The sequence below is a fragment of the Numida meleagris genome, chromosome 4, assembly GCF_002078875.1.
Source record: "Numida meleagris isolate 19003 breed g44 Domestic line chromosome 4, NumMel1.0, whole genome shotgun sequence".
NCBI lineage: Eukaryota > Metazoa > Chordata > Aves > Galliformes > Numididae > Numida > Numida meleagris.
The window spans coordinates 97,194,081-97,203,635 of record NC_034412.1 but is presented as its reverse complement, the minus strand read 5'-3'; the positions used below and the strand labels follow the sequence as shown (position 1 = coordinate 97,203,635).

General features: G+C 46.9%; 1 long non-coding RNA gene across 2 annotated transcripts in view; it reads right to left on the bottom strand.

Moving 5' to 3' along the window:
* LOC110398649 overlaps positions 1-5,417 on the bottom strand; it is a 36,024-nt gene extending 30,607 nt beyond the window's left edge. For both annotated transcript variants that reach the window (XR_002438522.1, XR_002438521.1), the window contains exon 1: positions 5,053-5,417. This is a non-coding gene — a long non-coding RNA (uncharacterized LOC110398649). The remainder of the gene's footprint in view (positions 1-5,052) is intronic.

Genomic DNA, 9,555 nt, shown 5'->3' with positions numbered 1-9,555 from the left:
GGGGAGACTGGGGAGGCAGGCAGTGGGATTCAGTGCACTTAAGGAACCAACAAACCCCAGAGCATCGTGCTGCAGGTATGATGTTTCTACAGAGCTTAGTTTATGACAAGCTGGCTTAGAATCATAAAATGGCTTAGGTTGGAAGGGACCTTAAAGACCATTTAGTTCTAATCCCCAAATGATCCCGACCAGAAGAGACGAGCATGTCAAGGAATTTCAGAAGCCAAGAAATGCAAACAGGAAATTCGTCACATCTTTTCTCCGATAGAGCAAAGATGTTTGGACTGAACTCCAAAGGGGAACACTGAATTCACCAGTCCTGGAGAAAAGCAAGCTGGAGTGGATGACTTGTTCTGATCAACCACACGCTAGTAGGCCTCAAGCCAAAAGAAGTGGAGCGTCTTCACACTGTGCTATGCAGGGTATCAAAGTAGGAGGTTCCATGCTCCCTCTTGGCCTTCCATGGACTCACAGAACCTCTGGAAGGGACCTCTGGAGCTCCCCAAGTCCAATGAGAAAACTCGCTGTGTGTTGTGGGCTGAAAAGTACTCTTCCCTCCACAAACTATTTGCTAAGTCAGCAGAGGCTGTGATGATGGGAGTGGTAAAATACGGGATCTAATCTGTGCACCTGCTGCAATCTTCCCTCTCTCTGCTGGTACGGGAAGCCTGATTTACAGGCATGATTTATGTCACCTTTCCACACTGTGGACTGCTTGTGCACTCTCCTTGAAGCAGTCTAAGCAGAATGTTATATGAACGAGGAGAGACTGCATCGTATTTCTGCCATGCTGCTGGTCAGACAGAGCTAAAAACAAACTCTGGTGAGTTGAGTTTCCCTTCTCTTTTATCCCCAAAGAGTTCCAGCTCAAAGTGCCTTTCTGTAACTCTCTCAAGGAAGAGTGAGGGGCAGGGAGTGAGTACACAACCTGTGCTATGTCTTATGCCTTCAAAGCTGGGGAATGGTCTGTTGTTCTTTTTATTTAGTGGTATTAATCCAACAAGCATGATGCAGATGCAGCCATGGCTTACCTAGCTCCATTTCATGGTTCTGCCTCAAAAGAAGAGGAAAGCAAGATCTAATTCCAGTGAGGAAAGCAAGACAGTCTTATTTCTGAACTGCAGGATAGTGATGACCATAATGGATTCAGGCTGCAAAGCACCAGGTCCTGCAGACCTCACTCAGACCTTTGTCATCATTTTGTCTGCCTCAGAGGAGATGAAGGCCTACTGGGGCTGGAATGGGGGTCCTGTTAAGACTGGTGGCCTTGTTCTTGCACCCGTTTTAGAGTCATAGAATCATTAAGGTTGGAAAAGACATGCAAGATCATCAAGTCCAATTGTTAACCCATCCCCACCGTGCCCACACATAGGATCATAAAAACATAGAATCATTAAGGTTGGAAAGGACCTCTAAGATCATGAAATCCAACCACCGACTCATCGCCACCTTGCTCAATAAACCATGTCCCTAGAGCAGGTTCCCAGGCAGTGCCAAAGGGCAGAACCCAACAGCAAGCAGTTGACCATATTTTTTCCCTTCCTTGTATGTAGAAAAGTCAGAATCCTGCTAGCTGTTTTGCAAAAGAATCATTACTGCCTTTGGGTAGTCAGGGAGGAGGAAGAGTTTTAAAACATCTCAACCAGGAAAGCCTTTCTTGTAAGCAAAAAAACTTACCCCAGCTTATGCCCAACTGAATTTGAGTTGGTGTCCCTGTCGCTGCCAGAAAGAGAGCAGGAGTGGGTATCACAGATGCAGCTTCAACTCAGGGCTCAAAATAATCACTCCACAATCACCACAACACAGAATGAAGCTGATAACTCATTAGGGAGGAATATGTAGGCAATTAATGCTAATTTCAGTTGACAATTGTAACCTGATGGCTGACTGACGCACCATAATCTGTGCTAAGGAAATAGTTCTCATAGCTGCTTAATTAATGATAAACAGAGCCTTTGTTGTTGGTGCTGTTAAAAAAAAAAAGAAAAAAAAAAAAAGAAGAAAGAAAGAAAAATCAATGCAGATTTTCCTTGCCACATGTGCAAAACGCATTCTGGAGGGCCAGTGCTAACAAACCTTGGTGACAAGGCACAAGCCCATTGCTTCATCTTTTCATTCCAATGGTATGAGATGGAACGTGAAGCATAATGGATGATCTTGTTGTGGGAAGCGCCAGACCCAACAGAACCCGCTCCAAATGGACAGGAAGGGAAAATTGGGCAGGCCTTGCGTGCTGTGCTCTGCCTGGGGTTCCAGAGACGTGCTGACATCGCCTGGAAACTCTTGACACAGATCATTGTTCTGGCTTTCTGCTGCTTCATCATATGTTTCCTGCATTGTCTTTCTCTGTTGTTATTTATTTTGAGCACGGATACGTGTCAGTAAATAAGAGCTCTCATGATTCTGTCTTTTGTTCTTTTTCTGGATTTGCAAGTGTACGGATTCCCCTCCAGCAATGATGCAGCCATTGGGCTTGTCCCATACCTGAGTATTCCCAACGCTAATTATATCACGTTCCTGTCACCTGTACAGTTATTTAAGACAACAGCAGAGTTTTGTCACATGGAGTCTCTCTATGGCAAGGTACTGGAGTCATCACACAAGTTGCCTTGACACAAACCAGCACATTCCAGGGCTCAGTGAAGAGCAGAGCATAAAGCAGGTCCACTGGGAACCTTGCCTTACAGCCAACTTTATATGTGCAACATCAGATACAAAAGCATTGATGGTTAACGAACATGGCCTTGAAACCAGTTTAGAGTCTTCTTGTTAAAGTAGAGGTAGAGCTGGTTGGCTTAGAACCATCCATCTGGTCCTGGCTCCTCCTATGATGTCAGTATCACAAGGCAGCTTTCACCACCCATGCAACACAGCAGGTTTGACTCAATCCTGACTGACTCTTGCTTCCCTGTCTGGAAAAGTACACTCTGACCTCCATGGAAGGGAAAGGAAGGGGAATGATCTGGCAGACATGTGGCACTGGGAGCCTAGATTTGCTGCTGGCATGATGCAAGGGTCCATTGATGAATGTACTCTTGCACAGAAAGCTTTCTGTAAGTGCAATTAATTTTTTATTAGTGTTTAAGTCCCTGGGAAAACAAAACAGAACAGATGACTATTTAGAAATAAAGTTACTTCCAAGTAGTCTTGGTGGCCGCGTGTTGCAAGAATATCAGGTGAAGACTAATTTCTTTCACAGGCTTTGAGTAGCACTGATCAGGAGCTGTGGGCTGAAAGCAGATGTTGGTGGGTGACCTCTCCAAGCAGTGTTGAGCAATCCTTGTCTTAGGGACTTCGTTAGTGGGCACGGTGGTGATGGGTTGATGGTTGGACTTGAGGATCTTAGTGGTCTTTTCCAACCTGAATCATTCTGTGATTAAAGGCTTTCATTAAGGAGTGGAGAAAGTCATCCATAACATCTCAAGGAAGGAAAGCTGTGGAATCTGCAGTTGTTCCTGGATTCATGCATGGTCTGAGGATTTCCCTTTCCTACAGCACATTTCTCTCACTGTGAAATGCAAATGCTGACTTTTGTCCATAGCACTGGAGCACGTGTGGGTTTAATTTCAGATTTCGCCTGCTTTGACAAAATAAGACCATCTGCTCTGGGTCCACAGGTTAAGCATGGGGAAGAGTCTACTTAGCAGTTTATCTATTCCTGTTATCACTGTATATTGCTTTTTTTCAGGCTTCCATGACTGTGGTGATTAAGAATGAACATTGCATTTAAATTTCAGTAAGAGTTTCAAGGAAGACAAGGAAGAAAATGTCTCAGTGCAAAACATAAGCACTGGACTAGCTTTGCTAAGAGGGTTCTGGTACCTCTACGGTACCATGGAGAGCATGGTGGTGATGGTGGGCATGTGGTGATGGACTGATGGTCAGACTAGATGATCTCAATGCTCTTTTCCAACCTTCATGATCCTATGATTCTGCATCTCAGGAAGTCATTGTACAGTTAAATACCTTTGTACAACAGTTTAGATTTGCTTCTGAGTTGCAGTCTGGTTTGAGATCCTTTCCAGGCTTATTTTCTATGATCAAAACATGACCTGCAGCATGGAAAATGCTCTCTTTCACACCACCCTCTTTTTTTTTCCTCCACTGATTCCCCCCTTTCTTCTCCTCTCCTCTTTGCCACATCGCTGCTCTTGAGAGCTGCAGTCATTCCTTGTTATTGTGCAAACTCAGCAACTTGTCTCATCCCCAGGCTTTTCTCTTTTTCCTCTCTCCATGCAGGACTTTCTCCATCTTCTTTTGGGAACTTTCCCTCCACCTTCTCCACCGTGTTCAGCAGCTGTTTCTGCAGTAAACAGCATTTGTTTGCCTGGTGGAGATTTCTTGGTGGAGTTACCGGGTACTAATCTGAAACCACTTATACCACAGCTGTAAATTTTATCTTGGATCCCACAACACAAGGGCTGTCATGTGCTCTGCCTCAAAAACAGAGGAAAAGCCGTGTCAGCTCAAGAGCCCAAGGGCCGAAGAACCTCGTTTGCCACCTCTGCAAACACGCAAGCCCTTGCTGCAGCCATGGCTTCGTAGCACCCAGAGCTCAATGCAAAACATGGGACAGCTTACAGGCACCATATAGAGCCTAATATCTGGGCACAGATATGTAGCAGAGAATGTAGTGCATGTGGTGGAATGGCAGTGGGACAAATCCGTGATGGTTGCATAACTCCAGCAATGGCCCCACACGTGGGACAGGACGTGGGATGCTGTGAGGAGTGCAGAAGGCAGAAGTCATTAGAGCTGTAGAAGTCATAGAACCATAGCATGGCTGCGCCTCCATGGCTGAGATTCGCCAGTCTGAATCCCTTTCTCTCCTCTTTCCAACACTCAGCAAAGAAAATATTACATCTCCTGACAGCGACAAAGCCCCTCCATTCACAAGACTTTCTGCTGACCTCACTCATGTTTTCCCAACCCCAACGCGGCTGAGCGAACAAGGCTGCGATTTGGAGCTACTGCAAGCCCGCCTGGGAGCCAAGATGATTAAGCCCATTGGCCCTGGCCCAAATCTAATGCGAAAACCTTCCCCGTGCTCACCTTCCACTATCAATTCTGCCTTTATCAGGCAGGCGGTTACTTGCTCACTGCTTGCTCTGGCTACTCCACAAACCCTCCAGGGCCATTGAGGGGAAGAAGAATAAATACCCCATCTCCACGGAGACCTTAGTGCTGCCTCTCAGCTCCTCAGGTTTCCTGCTGAAGTCCTAGCTGCCTTTTGTGTGGCTTCAGAAAGGAGTCATTATGGTCTCTTCGCCTCTATCCCCACTTGCTCCAGCTCTATTCAGGCACAATGGGGTTTCTCTGAGAGGAGAGCTGATAATATCACTTCTCAGGCAAAGAGCTTAATTCCCACCTTGGGGCTGGGCAAGGCATGCTCTGCAAGTTGCAGTGCCCTGCACAAAAGCCACCGGAATACAGCAGACAGAGACAAACCTACTAAAGCTTGGAGAGTGCTGCTCATAGGTATCACTTTTTCCCCCCAAACGCACAAGAACAAAGAGTTCCATGGAATGTGGCTTATTTAACATAGTAAACATTAAGCAACTTGTGGTTGATATAAATGCTTCCTTAATAGGCTGGTGACATTCCTTGGGACCTGTCCAAGTCCATGTATAACCTCCAGCTCTGCTCTCGCAGACTCCATTTCCCTCCTCCCTGCAGATGCTTTTTTAATGCCACAGTAGCAGACTAACGTAATTTGCAGCAGAACAGATGCCTGCTGTCCCTGTGCACTGCATGGGGAACTCCAGTGCCTAACCCGGGCCTTGGTCTTCTGTTCATTGGGATAACAACTCTCAAATGGAGTCAGAATTTTCTTAAGTTGGAAAGGACCTTTAGAGGTCATCTGGTCTCACTCCCCTGCAATGAACAGGGACACCCACAGCTCCATTGGGTGCTCAAAGCCCCATCCTGCCTGACCTTGGGTGTTTCCAAGGATGGAGCACCCATCACCTCTTTGGGCAACCTGTGCCAGTGCATGTTTACCCTTATTGTCAAGAACTTTTTTCCTTATATTCAGTTTAAATTCCTCTCTTTTAGTTGGAAACCATTTCCCCATGTCCTATCACAACAGACTCTGCTAAAATTCTGTCCCTTTCTTTCTTACAGTTCCCCTTTAGACGAAGAAACCTTAGGAGAAGCAATTTTTCTTCTTTTCCTTCCATTAATACAAGGAATCTTTTACCTTTCAATGCAGAATTTTGAGTGGATTGTATTTCCACTGGCAGATCTTGCCATGAATTCAAGGCCCGACTACATACCTAAATATGAGAGGACTGGGGACCAATGGATGCAAGTTGGCTGGCGCTCACGCTGCTCAGGTCTTGTCCCTGTTGTAGAAGCCCACATCCATGCCACATGGCAGCCAGTCTTGACTCTCCTCTTAGCACGCAGTTACATTTTCTGCTGGTTTTTTTTTGTTTTTTTTTTTTTTCCAACTCCAAGTGTTTGAAACAGCGTGGACAAGTCTGGAGGTGACCGAGCCCAGCTGGGTGCAATCTCACCCCAGATGGAGTCCCAGGACCGAGCTGTGCCCATGGCCACATCTTGGAGGGAGCAAGTTGGGGTGGTCCAGGACCGAGCCAGGAAGAAGGCGTGAGTGAAGCGCTGTGGACAGGGAGGGGCCCGGGGCTGCAGCCTCCCTTGTGTCCATCTATCTAGAGTTTCCACTTTGGGGAACATTCCACAGTTTTAATGTATTATTTTTTTATGACTAAAGCCCAAAGCGCAGAGTCATCCGCCAAGAGGTGACATCTGGCTAAATAAATAACAATTATTGGCTGGTCCAGCGCATGTTTTATTCCGACTGAAACTTTGTTTTTAATAAGTAAAACACCGAATATAAATGGGACTGTCGCATATTCAAACGTACGCATACACACATATAATTTTTGTGTGCGTGTGTTTGGAAGGAAGAGTAAATGCCACATGAAAGAAAAAAAAAATCAAACGCAGAACTTTTATCCATGTGTTTCAATTACTGAGATCTAAATAAAAATAGCACGGGTGTCATCCTGCTTATTTTTAGCCATTTTGATCGGAGTGAAAACAACCCTGAAAAGAACATTTCACCAAAATTCTCCTGACCTCGTCTAGCCCTGCAGATGACGATATATTTACTACCATGATTATTATCCTTGCTGCACTCCAGAGGCAATAAGCACGGAGGCAGGCAGCGAACCTGCAGATTCTGGGTGTCTGGCTTAAGTCTTTCGTACAGTGTGAAGTTTCCCTGCTTGGGATCCAGCTGGAGACAGCTGTGGCCATGTAGCGTCTGGTTGTGCCAATTGATAGGAGCAGCTCAAGCTCTTCCAAGTCCCTGCTGTCAGCAGGATGAAAGGGAAGGTTTTACTCATCCCATTGGACCTGAGCTCTCCTTGAAGGTCAGGGAAGAGGTCACTGTCTCTTCTACAAATGGGGAAAGATAGGCAAGAGATGGGAAGGAGGGATTGGGCGGAAGGAACAGAAGGGTTCTGATTGCTGATCTGGGCAAGAAAACCCAAACCCGTACTGACTTAAGGCTGGGGGCACCCCACTTCAGGCCTGGATTTGCACAAGGATGATGGAGACTGGGGAGCATCTGGGGTCAGCCCACTGCAGGAGCCTTTGAGAGGGAGCAGGGGTAGAAAGAGTGAAGGATTAGAATACTAGAATCGTTGAGATTGGAAAAGACCTCTAGGATGACCAAGTCCAACCCCAACTCATCCTCACTATGCCCACTAACCACCCCCCCGGCGCAACGTGAGGTCGTCACCTCTTGTCCCATTGCTGTTACCTGGAAGAAGACAACCTCCTTTCAGGGAGCTGTAGGGAGTGATGAGGTCTGAGCATCCCCTTCTCCAGACTGAACCTTCCCAGTTCCCTCAGCTGCTCTCCATCAGACTTGTGCTCCAGACCCTACACAGCTCCGTTCCCCTTCTCTGGACACACTCCAGGGCCTCAGTGTCTTTCTTCTAGCGAGGGGCCCAACACGGAATGCAGTTCAGACCCCTTTGTACCCCCAAAAGGACTAAAAAAGAGAAACCATCAGAGGACGGGGAAGGAGAGGTGAAAAGGAGGGTGAGGGGACACCTTCGTACCTGCAATCAATTCTTCTGCCTTCTCCTCTTTCATGGGCAGCCCGGGCCATTGGTGGCACAAAATGCAGCCACAACAGTGCAGCCCATTTATCCATGAGTGGACTCATTCTCCAGCCCTTCAGAGCAAAATCTTCCCAGGGTTAGGAGGCAGAGCCTGGGGCTTTGGGGAAAATAAACCCTTTTCACTGCGAGTCATTAGGAAGAGATAAAGGTCTGCCTCGCTGCTCCGCTCCTCTGCCAGTGCACCTTCTCAGCCCCGGGACAACAGTGGGGCCATTTTGCAAGGCCCTCTAATTATCTATTTCCTCCCATTGCTACCGCTCACAGAGGAAAGAAAGAAAAAGATTTTTTTTTTTTTTTTTTTTCAGAAAAAGGGCTCATTTCAACAGACCTTATCTGATAGCGCATTCAGGATGGGTTTCTCTGGCTGCCGGCCCTCCCTCTGCTTTCTTTTCTTGCCTCGCTCTCCTCCTGGTGCGGAGGGACCGGGTTTTGTTGTCCATAGGGACAGAGGACAGGGTGCACGGTGCTGGGATGCCTTTCAGGCTTGTCCTAATTTGGAGCCATTGTCCTAGGCTTTTCTGATGGCAGCTGACATCAGTCCTTTATCTGCAGCTTTTACTGATTTCTTTCCTTCTTTCTGTAAAAGCACGGTCCCATTAAACGCTGCTAAATACAAACCTTGGCTCAACGCATTTCAGTCTGTGTGTTTTCCCTTTTTTTCTCCCCCCAGTTCTTCACGTAGGGCACTCCTGAAGAAAGGCTGAATTAGGGCACAGGCATCCAGCATGCCAGCTTCCACACAGTGCTCACCATGCAGTGTCCCCATAGAGCCCCAAGGCGCATTTGTACCTTTGCACCAACACTTCCTACACTGTTCTTGGCTCCTCTTGCCCAGCCAAGCTGCTCTCCCATCTTCATCCCAATTTTGTAATTGCTCTCTAAGGCACGTTCTCAGCCATGGTTTTTCTACAACCTCTGCACTGTCTGAAGCCTTCACAATTTGGTGGCACACAAGGAGCACCAGAACAGTGTCATCGTCAAGGAACAGATAAATAAATCCCAGTGAAGCAGGAGGGAGGAGTTGGTTGATAGGCTGTGATTAAGCACAATTAAGCACACCTGCTTTTCCTGCTGCCAGTATCTCCTCCCCAAGAGACAAGTGTGTATGTAAATCCTTTGGGCTCTGGCTAACCTTTGTCTGAGATTCATGCATCTCTGCAGTGCTGCATTTTGCATCCTCCCATTGCCATGTACAGACTAAAAGCGTTGGAATTCAGTATGATCAGTTTGATCACTTAAATAGAAATTCATTTACGGAACAGCTCAGTCTCACCCCAGTACTCCTGTATTTGTCTTCCTAACTCACACACAGCTGAAGCTTCTTGCAAAGAGCCATCCAGATTCCACGAGCAGTCCCTAACAGAGAGACCCTGCCCTGCTGGAAAGCAGCAAACTGCTC